Here is a 12,226-nt window from a genome sequence, read left to right on the forward strand (position 1 = left end):
CTTCATTTGTTCCTTTGGATTTGACTTACCATCTGGTGTCATTTCCTTACTCAAAATACAGCTTTGCTCCAACCTACTTGCTTTGTACTGATATTGGCTAATGTATTAGATTTCTATATGTTATAGGCCTAAGAATACAATATTGTTTTACACAATTACTTTTTAAACAAATTAAGAGAATAAAGGGGAAGAAATACACATTTATTCTGTCTCTTATAACTTTTATGTGTGCTTTTTGTTTCTCCATGTAGATTCGACTCACTGTCAGAGGTCACTTGCTTTATTATTTCTGCTTGAACTTCCTTTATTATTTCTGCTTGCAACAAATTCTCTCAGCTCTTGTGTTCTGGTATTGTCTTTATTTTACCTTCGTTTTTAAAGGATACCTATGCTGGATATAAGATTCTTGGTTGAAATTTTTTTTTCCTTTCAGCACTTTGAATATGCTATTCCACTACCTTCTGGCCTCTGTGATTTCTGAAGAGAAGTCAGCTGTTAATCTTTAACCTTATTGGGATTCCCTTATGTGATAAGTCATTTTTTTCTCTCGTTGCTTTCAAAATTTTTTCTTTGTCTTCCTCTTTCAGCATCTTTACTGTGATGTGTCTGTGTGTCAATCTTTTTGTTTATCCTACTGTAGTTCATCAAACTTCTTAGATATGTAGATTAGTTTTTCATCAGATTGGGAGGGTTTCAGTTATTATTTCTTCAAATATTCTTTCTGTTCCTTTTTCTTTTTTCCCTTTTGGTACTCCCATTAAAAATGTGTTGGAGACTTGTAACCCCTACAGTCTGGTTTATTGGACTTACCCCACTCAGTTAACATGGTGGTGAAGAAGGTCAACCACCACACCAGGGAGCCAAGAGTCCCTACAACTGAAAGCAGGAGAATTGCATCCAGCATCCATGTGAAATCTAAACCCCCTCTTGATATAGATATGGAGTGGACACAGCCATTCTAAGGTCCACTGGATGGAGGAATAGAGTGTGGATTTTAATGGACTTACTGATATTCCATTCATGAACTATTGTGATTAGTAATCGAAGAAAATGTGGCATTGGTGTGGAGAAAGTGGCCATGGTAGCGGCTGGGGGTAGGGAGTGGGAGGAAGAGATGTGATGTGCGGGCATTTTCGGGACTTGGAGTTGTCCTGGGTGGTGCTGCAGTTACCAGACATTGTATGTCCTCCCATGGCCCACTGGGTGGACTGTGGGAGAGTGTGGGCTATGGTGTGGACCATTGACCATGAGGTGCAGCAGTGCTCAGAGATGTATTCACCAAATGCAATGAATGTCTCATGATGATGGAGGAGGTTGTTGTTATGGGGGGAGGAGTGGGGTGAGGGGGGTGGGGGTATATGGGGACCTCATATTTTTTTAATGTAACATTAAAAAAATAAAGACAAAAATTAATAAAATAAATTAATGTCGGTTGACATTAGTAAGGAGGTAAAAAAACATGTTGGGATGTTTTATGGTATACCAAATGTCTTTGACTCTCTGTTCATTTTTCTTCATTCCATTTTCTCCTTGTCCTTTGGATTGCAGAATCTCTAGTGATCTGTCTTTATGTTCATTTATTCTCCCATCTTCCAGTTCAGATCTACAGTTGAGGGCCTCCAACAAAGTTTTCATTTCAGTTATTATAACTTTCAACTAAAAAATTTCTGGTGGTTCTTATTTTATAATTTCTATCTCTTTATTGATCTTCTCTGTTTAATGAGACATTGTCATCATACCTTCCTTTGCTTCATTAAACATAATTTACTTTAGTTCTTTTAACATACTTATAATGACTGCTTTGAAATCTTTGTTTAACCTGATATCTGGTTGCTCTCAGGCAATTTTTACTGCCTCCTTTTTTTGTTCCTATTTATGGATCACACTTTCCTTTTTCTTTCCATATCTTGTAACTTTTGTTGAAAACTGGATGTTTTAGATAATATAATATAGGAAGTCTAGATACTGATTCCTCCAACCCTGAAGCTTATTGCTGTTTGCTTGTTTATTTAGTGACTGATGGGGCCATTTTAGTGAAGTCTATTTCCTCTGCAGTGTGACGCCTATTATGTTGCTCCTCAGAGCACAGTGTTGGGCAAATGCATGGTCACACAGTCAACCTAGGTTGACAGTGGTTTTAGTAGGGCTCCCTTTGAATGTCTCTGTCCCTGATAATACCCAGGAGTTAAACTGCTCTAATTGTTGGCAATTCATATTTAAAGATTTAATAGAATTCTCAAGTGAATCAAATTCTGCTTGGGAAGATTTCTTTATGGGAAGATTTTTAACTACAAATTTAAGTTCTTTCTTGATAAAGGATTATTCAAATTATTTATCTCTGAGTGATAATTGTACTCTGTGTCTTTCAAGGAATTTGTCTATTTCATCTAAGTTATCGAATTTATTTACAAAAAATTATTAATATTTCATTTTATTCTTTTAATATCTGTAGAATCTGTAATTAAGTCCCTTCTCTTACTCCTAATATTAGTAACTTCTGATATCTCTCTCTCTTTCCCCTTTTCAGATCAGTTTGGCTAGAAGTTTATCAGTTTTTTTATCTTGTTTTCACTAAGTTTACTCTTTTTCTGTTTTCTCTTCCATTGATTTCTCCTCTGACCTTTATTATTTACTTTCTAATACTTACATTGATTTCATTTGCTCTTTTTGTCCTGGTTTTTCTTAATGGTAGAACCAGAGGTCATTGATTGGAGACCTTTCTTCTTTTCTAATGTAGACATTTAGTGCTATAAATATCCCCCTAAGGTGTGGGAAATAAGTACTGCTTTAGCTTCATCTCACTAAGTGTGATATGTTGTATTTTCACATTCACTCATTTCAAAATACTTTTTGATTTCTCTATTTAATGAGACATTGTCATCATACCTTCCTTTGCTTCATTAAACATGATTTACTTTAGTTCTTTCATCATACTTATAATGACTGCTTTGAAGTCTTTGTTTAACCTGATATCTGGTTGCTCTCACAGTTAAGTATACTTTTTTATATACTTTAGAAGTATATCATTTCATTTTCAATTACTTGGGGATTTCCAAATATTTCTTTTATTGATTTTACTTCTGCAGTGGTCAGAGAATATACTTCTAATAAGTGGAAATCTTTTGACTAGATTGAGACTTAGTTTTATGACCCAGAATATGGTCTCTCTTCATAAATGTTATGTATTCTGTTCACATTTGTTGGAATGTTCTATTAATGTCTATTACATCAAATTAGTTAATAGTGTTATCAAAGGCTGTTTCCTTACTATTTTTTAATTTATTGAAGTATATCACTCATTCATAAACAAACATAAGCAATAAGTGTATAACAATAGTTGTGAACTTAGAAAACAAACATAAATATAACATCATGCAGGATTTTCATACCTCACCCTACCACCAATAACTTGCATTGTTGTTAAACCTTTTTAACTAATGATTAAAGAGCATTGTCAAAATATTACTACTAACCAAAGTATTTTTCCCCCAACCAATGCTGTTATTATTATCTTTATATAATTTATATATGAGCATACATAAACAATTAAGTGTATAGTAAAAGTTGTGAACTTACAAAAGCAAACATGCATAACATCATTGAGGGGTCCCATACATCCACCCTCCACCATCAACTTGCATTGTCATGAGATATTGGTTACAAATTATGAAAGAATATTGTCAAAATCTTACTACTAATCATAGTCCTTTTCTTATATTTGGTGTGTTTTTCCCCCAACCCACCCTATTATTATTTTTTAAATATATTTTTTATGATAGAAGTTGGAAACTTATAAAACAATTATGCATATATGCAGAATTCCCAAACAACACCCCTCCATCAACACAACACATTGTGGTGGAATATTTGCTACAAATAAGATAATATCATCTGATTATTACCATGTCCATAGTGACATTTATCTCACATTTTCCCAACTTCCTCATTATCAACACAGTACATCTTTCGCAAAGATGCAAGAATATTATTCCTGCTAACCACAGTCCATAGGTCACACCAGTTGTATTTTTCCCATGCTTCTCCACATTCCTAACACCCTGCAGTAGTGATGTACATTTGCTCTGTGTAGTGATGTACATCAACCACAATTCTCATCCAACTCTTGGTTTACAGTGCCATTCAGTTCCTAGATTATTCTTTAGCTTTCTGTCAGTTGGCATTTACATACCTAGACTATCATTTTCAGCCACATCCCCATTTATAATCTAGCTGTTACTCACTATGTGCTACCATCCACTCTATACATTTTCACACTTTAACAGTAAAGCTAATTAAAACTTCTACAAACATTAAACATCAGTAGTCCATCTCAGTCCTCCTCTTAGCTTCTTTAAGAACAAACTATCTACTGCTAGGTCTCGAAGCTACTTTCCTACAGTTTCCTCTAGAAGTTTTATGGTTATTGCTTTTATTTTTAAGTTTTTGATCCATTTTAAGTTAATTTTTGGATAAGGTGTGACATAGGGTTCCTCTTTCCTTCTTTCAGCTTTGGATATCCAGTTCTTTCAACACCATTTGTTGAATGGTCTGTTCTGTCCAAGTTGTGTGGGTTTGGCAGGCTAGGCAAAAGTCACTTGGCCATACATGTGAGGGTCTGTTTCTGAACCATAAATTTGGTTCCATTGATGTATGTCCCTGTCTTTATGCCAGTACCATGCTGGGGTTTTATTGTGCCATGTGGTAAAAACAGCATGGTACTGGCATAAAGACAGGCCTCATCAGAAGATGAGGATTTGCTTTTCCTTTTTATGATGTTTCTGACTTTAGGACCCCTTAGCCTTCCAAATAAATTTGATGATTATGTTTTCAATTTCTTTTAATGCTGGTGGAATTTTTATCAGGATTGCATTGAATCTGTATATCAATATGAGTAGAATTGACATTTTAATGATATTTAGTCTTCCAATCCATGAGCATGGAATGTTCTTCCAGTTATTTAGGCCTTTTTTTATTTTGTTTAACATCGAGTTGTAGTTTTTAATACAAGTGCTTTATATCATTGTTTAAGTTTATTCCTTACTATTTGAGTTTTACTGTCATATTTTATTTTCACCACTCTTTTGACACTTTCAGTTACATTTATTGATATAATCTTCATTTCTAGACTCTTCCAGGCCTCTCTGTCCTGTCTTTTCTTTTCAGGCTCTAGCACACCCTTTACTATTTCCTGAAAATCTCGTCTCTTCATTAGAAAATCTCTCAGTTTCTGTTTATCTGTGAATATTCTAAACTCACCCTCATTTTTGAAAGACTGTCTTGCTGGATATAAGATTCTTGGCTGGAAGTTTTTCTCTTATAGTATCTTAAATATATCACACCACTGTCTTCTTGCCTCCATGGTTTCCAGTAATAAATCAGCACTTAATCTTATTGGGTATCCCTTATATATTATGCTTTGCTTTTCTCTTGCTAGTCTCAGAATTCTCTTTGTCTTTGGCATTTGACATTCTGATGAGTATGTGTCTCAGAGTTGGTCTATTTGGATTTCTTCAGATGGGAATACACTGTGCTTCTTGAACATGGATATCAATGTTCTGCAATAGGGTTGGGAAATTTTCTTCCATTATTTCTTCAAACATTCCTTCTGCCACTTTTTTCTTCTCTTCTCCTTCTGGGACACCCATGATATGTGTGTGCTTGCATGCCTTTTGCTGTCATTTAGTTCCCTGAGGCCTAGTTCAATTTTTTCCATTCTTTTCTTCTTCATCTGTTCTTTTGTATGTTCACTTTCAGAGGCCATTTCTTCAAGCTCACCAATCCTTCATTCTGCCTCAGTCTGCTATTATATAATTCCAATGTTTTTTAAAATCCACTTATTGCAACTCCATTCCCATAAGATCTGTTATTTTTCTATGTATGCTTTCAAATTCTTCTTTGTGTTCATCCAATGTCTCCTTGATATCCTTAATCTCTTTAGCCATCTCATTGAATTAATTAAGGAGATTTATTTGAACATATATGATTAGTTGTCTCAACTCCTTTATGTCATCTGGACGCTTATCCTATTCCTTTAACTGGGCCATAGCTTCCTGTTTCTTGGTGTGGGTTGTAATTTTTTTTTGGTGTCTTGGCACCTAGATTACTAGAGTATTTATTCTGGGTGCAGTTTTTCTCTTTAGTTTAGGGCTTCCTGTCCTTTCTCCCTTGCTGGTTGTGCAGTAGGAGCCAAGGTTGTAATCAGTGCTATAAGCTGTGGACTCTCAAGCTACCCTCATTGCACCAGGGGCCAATGAAGCTTCTCCCAACTTTCTCCTTTGCCAGGGTAGGGACAGAGTCACAGCTGTGTGGAATAATCTAAGTTGTGTAGGCTTAGACTATAGTTGCCCAGAGAGACTGATGAAGCTTCATGCCCCTTTCTCCCCTGCCTGGGGCAGGGATGGGGCTGCAGGTGTGGACAGCAGTCTATGCAGTGCAGGTCCAAGATGACCACAGTTGCTATAGTAGACTTCCTATTTTCAGCCTGTGCCAGCCAAAGTTACCTGCAGTTACCTGGTTAGGGCAGTGCAGGGCCCACCAGCCTCCTCCATATTAGAGGCAGGGTTGAAGCCTAGCCTAAGGCTGCAGGCTGATCCGGATGAAAGAAACTGGTTCTTATGGTCACTGTGTTTTTCGGTCAGCCCAGTTTCCCCTCAGGCTGGAGGTAGAGTCAAAATGGCTGCCACCAGCCTCTTTCTGACTTGGGAAGATTTACACCCCAGCTGTTCCCAGGATTCTCTCTTAGCCAGCCAAGTCTACCAATCAGTAGCCAAAATCGGCAATCAACCATCTACTCCTCCCCTGTTTCTGGGAAATGGAGCTTCCAATTCCAGCCACAGAATAGCTCCTGGGGCAGCTCATGCTGCCAAAGTAGAATAATCACCAGCCTTCACGGCTTGGCAGATAATTTCCTGGAGAAGCTGGTGCAGGTTCCCACAGCTTCCTCCCTGCTGGAGGTAGCACTGGGGCCTAGGCTAGAGCTGCAATCTGATCTGGATGGAAAGAAGCCATCACCACCAGCACTGGGTTTTCATTCCACCCCACTTTCCCTCATGTCATGCACTGAGTTAAGATGGCAGCTACTGGCCTCTTTCTGGCTTGGATAGCCTCAAACTTTAGCTGTTCTCAGGATTATACTTTAGCCTACTGAATTTACTCAACAGAAGCTGAAATTAGTGCTCAACTGTCTCTTCCTGCCCTGTTTTTGGGAAGTGGAGCTTTCAGTTCCAGTCATGGAACAGCTCCCAAGGCAGCTTGTGCCTCCAGTGGAAGATAGGCACCAGCCTCCAAGGTTTAGAGCACTCTACTTATGAGTCTTCTCTGCAGATGGGCAGCTTCCTCCTTCCATTCCTTCAAGGATGTTGCAGGATGATCTTCTGGCCTCCTGGAGCCCCCAAACAGATGCTTCAGCTAGTTCCAGATAGCTCTGGGTGTTTACTAACTGCCCTGTAGCAGAAGCTGACTCTTGGAGCTCCTTACTCTGCCGCCATCTTGCTGGTTGGCCCTTCATTACTGGTATTTCAGTTTGCTCTGACAATTTTTGGAAGATACCTGTTGAAATCTCCAATTGACTGGATTTTTCTATTTACACTTGCAAATATATCATTATTTTATTTATTGTTTCATGTATTTAAAGTTTCATTATAAGTATGTAAACATTTAGTATTATTGTATCTTTTTGGTGAAATGACACCTTTTTTTTTTTTTTTTTTTAAAGATTTATTTTTTATTTATTTAATTCCCCTCCCCTCCCCGGGTTGTCTGTTTTCTGTGTCTTTTTGCTGCGTCTTGTTTCTTTGTCCGCTTCTGTTGTCGTCAGCAGCACGGGAAGTGTGGGCGGCGCCATTCCTCAGCAGGCTGCTCCCTCCTTCGCGCTGGGCGGCTCTCCTTATGGGTGCACTCCTTGCACGTGGGGCTCCCCTACGCGGGGGACACCCCTGTGTGGCACGGCACTCCTTGCGCGAATCAGCACTGCGCATGGGCCAGCTCCACGCGGGTCAAGGATGCCCGGGGCTTGAACCGCGGGCCTCCCTTGTGGTAGACGGACGCCCTAACCACTGGGCCAAAGTCCGTTTCCCGACACCTTTTTCATTAATAAATTACTCTCTTTATCCTTAGTTCTTTGTCTGAAAATCTACTTTGATGTAAATATAACAAAATGCAATATATTATTCTGTACTGAAAAAGAATGAAGTACTGACACATATTACAACATGGATGAACTTTGAAAACATGCTGCTAAGGGAAAGCAGCCAATTACAAAAGACCATATACTGTATGATTCCATTTCTGTGAAATGTCCAGAATATGCAAATCTAGAGAGCCCAAAAGTAGACTAGTGATTGCCTATGGCTGGAGCAGTGGTAAAGAAGTTGAGGTAAGAATGAGGAATTACTGCTAAGGTGTACAGGGGTTTTTTAGGAAATGGGTCTTGAAAATATTCTACAATAGATTATGATGATGGCTCACAATTTTGTGAATTTACTAAAATGCATTAAACTGTATACTCTAGGTGGATTTTATGGTACATGAAATATATTGCCAATAAGTCTGTAAACTAAAAGTAATAGAGAGAAGTCAGGTTAAATGACTTGGATAAATCTTTTTGTAGTAGAACTTTAAGGTATTGTAGCATTGGTCATCCAGAAGACATCTCTTCACATTCTCAAGTATGGTCACAATCACCAAAGAAGACACCAGAACCTGTGCAAATTCAGAAACGAAATAGTATGGAAGAACCATTGACCAGAACAGTAAAGAACTGGGGAATCATAGGTAAGCCCTAGAAAAGGAGGACTTTTTCTTCTGAAAAGAATAACATAGAAAGGCAGGCTGTAGAAAATTGAGAAAAAGGCAAACAGAACCTGTTTCACCAGTTTTAAAAAGAATTAAGTGTTGTCTAAGATCTGAAGCACCAAATAGTTCAGAAGAAGATTCACCTATAAAATCAGACAAAGAGTCAGTAGAACAGAGGAACACAGTAGTGGACAATGATGCAGATTTTCAAGGGACTAAACAAGTTTGCCAATATCTTACACTGGATGATGGTAAGATATGGGAAATTAAAAAGGTGACCATAAAGAGAGCTGAGGTGGCTCAAGTGAATGAGCACCTCTCTCCCACATGGGAGGTCCCAGGTATGGTTCCTGGTGCTTCCTAAAGAGAAGGCAAGCAGACACAGAGAGCACAGAAAAAAATGGACACAGACAGCAAGTGCAAACAAGGGACAAGAAAATAAATTTTGGGGAAAAATAAAAGGTGAATGTCAGTGAAGAAGGGCCACTTAATTCTGCAGTATTGAAGAAATTGCAGGGTATTTGGCTGCCAGTGGTGCTGATGACAGTGTTTCAGCTGGGAACACTAAACAAAATAGTGCTGGTTCCTATGTGTTGCAGGAAGAATCGGTAACTGAAAATAGAGATTTGGATACCCAAACTTCAATGTTCCTTGAGAGTAGGAAGGAAGACAGTTATATAGATCATAATGGGCCTTGCACAAATTCAGAAGTGTGGGTCAAATTGGAGGACCACAAAATAACAACTGCCCATCTGCCCACCTAACATGTTAGTTAGCTAACTACTGAACCAGCTACAAGGCCCTTCTCCAAAATTCAGTCATTTACAAGACATTCTAAAGAGGAAGTTGATGTGGTGGAAGGTAACAGTGCCTCAAAAGAGTGGTGTAGTGAAAACACCAGTAACATCCTGGACACAAATCTTGAGCATATATCTGTCTCTGGACAACCAGAATCATCTTCTGTTCTAAACTGTTTCTGCTCAAAAGATGTCTTAGCAGAACCTCGAGAACATCGTTACACCCTGAGAACTTCATCACAAAGGGTGGCCCCTACCAGAGTTCTGTTGAAGAGAATGGACAATTTGAGGAGAATAATCTTAGTCCCAATGAAACAAAGGCAACTGTTAGTGATTATATAAGTGAGTCTCCAATAAATTCAGAAGAAATTTCTCAGAATGCAAAAGGGAAATGTTCTGACTTTGAAAATTATGCAAGTGAAGGATTTAGTAAGTCACTCTCAGCAGCAAGACTCAATATTGGGCATTTGCCATCTGCCAAAAAGAGTGCCAATTGGCACGTCATGGAAGAGGAAGATGATCCTAATGTTCATTACTTTGAATCAGATCATGTGGCACTGAAACACAACAAAGATGGTCAGAGACTTATGGGTGATTTCTGTTCTTGAGACTCAGTATTCTTAAGTAGTTCAAGACCTTGATAGTTTAGGCAGACACCAGAAAGAAACACTTTTAAAATCCCATTGGATTTGTGGAAAAACTCAAGAAGAAGTTTGATAAAGCACTTCCATATCCACAAAGTTGTTCAGTTTTCTGAAATTACATGGGACTAATAAACCAATAGCCTTGGAAACTTGGAAACAGAATTTAAAAACCATAAAAGCCATACTAGCAGAATTAAATTAGTATTCTATTGAAGACAGTATTCCCAATGTATCGGAAATTACAACAATTACTATAGTTTTAAAAGTTAAAGCAGAGACTTCAGCAGATGCAAGCTGAATGGGGCTTTGTGCAACATATGGGTTTCAAGTGTAATAACTGTGGCATAGAACCTATTCAGAGTGTTTGGTGGCACTGCTGGGCTTCTCCTCCAGATATGTCTTTGGATTTCTGTGATTCTTATTCTGTGAAATATATTTTTACAAGAAAGATCACCAATTAGAACCTATTTATAGGTCAGAGACATTCTTAGAGACCGTGTGTCCCAGGGCACCAGTAATAAATTACCTTGACCCAAACTATTTTCTAGCGAAGAGATGACATGGAAGAGAGTATCATTTATTAGTCTTCTGCAGCACATCGTAATGGTATCATTGTTAATTATGTGCAGTTTGGAAAGATTCTGTGCTTTCCCTGAAATGACATTCTCAGAAAACAGCTTCCTGATTGTTTTTTAAATGCATTTTCTTAAGCCATCAGTAGTTTCTTTCCATTTATCTTATGTCAAATTGCTCTCAAATTACCTACCTCTAGCTTTCAGAATTCTCTTCTGTAAAATGAGGGTTTGGACCATGGAATGTCCTTTTGATTAAGAACAGTGTTTCGAGTTCAGACAGTATGGATTCAAAGTCTGACTCCACTACCTCTCAAATGTGTGACGTTGGGCAAGTTACTTAGCTTTCCTAAGCCTCAGTTTTCTCATATTTGAAATGGCTGTAGTAATGACACCTACCTCATAGAGTTGTTTAGAGAATCAAATGATACAGTGCATGAAGAATTTAGTGCCGTGACAAGCACAGAGTAGACATTCCATTAACAGGACCTGCCTGCTCCAGATCCTGTCAACCCCAGCATTCTCTATACAGAGCCATGTGGGAACAGGAGTATTCTGGGATTGACTTCTCAGGGGAAGGGATTCAGAAGTAAGGTTCCTTCCTATCGCAAGTTGTGCCAGCCACCTCTTCTTTGTCCTGTTGATCTCCCGAGTGTAAATGCAGTGAGATGAGCCTCATCCCCATGTCTCACACGCTCCTGGTCATCCTGTTCCACCCCCGGAGGATGCATCTTTTTTCACCTCCCACCATTTATCAGCTGCTGTAACCTGGATCCTTGGCACATGTCACGGTTTGTTATTATTAATGAATTCCAAAAAGAAATATTGGATTATGTTTGTAATCTGATCTGTACCTGGGCATGAAGGAGTTATGATTAGGGCATGATGGAGTTATGGTGGGTGGGGACTCACAGATAAAAGGCACGGCAAAGGACAGAGTTGAGGATTCTTAATGTTGGAGTTTTGATGTTGGAGTTTGATGCTGAGGGCTTAAGCTGGAGCCCCAGGAAGTCAGTGCTCAGAGGAAAGAGAAGCCAGCCCCAGGAAGAAAGGAAACTTGAACCCAGAGAAAAGCAAGCCCCAGGAACATAAGAACCCAGGAAGCCTGAACCCTCACATATGTCAGTAGCCATCTTGCTCCAAATAGACTTTGGTAAGGGAAGTAACTTATGCTTTGTGGCCTGGTATCTATAAGCTCCTACCCCAAATAAATACCCTTTATAAAAACCAACCAATTTCTGGTATTTTGCATCAGCACCCCTTTGGCTGACTAATACAGCAGAGTTCTGTTATTTGGGCCCCCAGCTACGGAAGGCTCCACCCTCCTCCTCTCACAGACAGTCCTGGAACCCTGACCTATATGTGGGGACCAATGTGCCAGCCAGGCTGTTGGATGCTTTTCAGGCCCTGCTATATTACT

At 38.8% G+C, this 12,226-nt stretch overlaps 1 pseudogene; it reads left to right on the forward strand.

Moving 5' to 3' along the window:
- The window catches only part of LOC101416496 (ZZ-type zinc finger-containing protein 3 pseudogene), a 28,984-nt pseudogene extending 18,537 nt beyond the window's left edge, over positions 1-10,447 (forward strand).
- Positions 10,448-12,226: the final 1,779 nt, after the last annotated feature.

This window comes from Dasypus novemcinctus, chromosome 1 (assembly GCF_030445035.2).
Source record: "Dasypus novemcinctus isolate mDasNov1 chromosome 1, mDasNov1.1.hap2, whole genome shotgun sequence".
In the NCBI taxonomy this organism is placed as follows: Eukaryota; Metazoa; Chordata; class Mammalia; order Cingulata; family Dasypodidae; genus Dasypus; species Dasypus novemcinctus.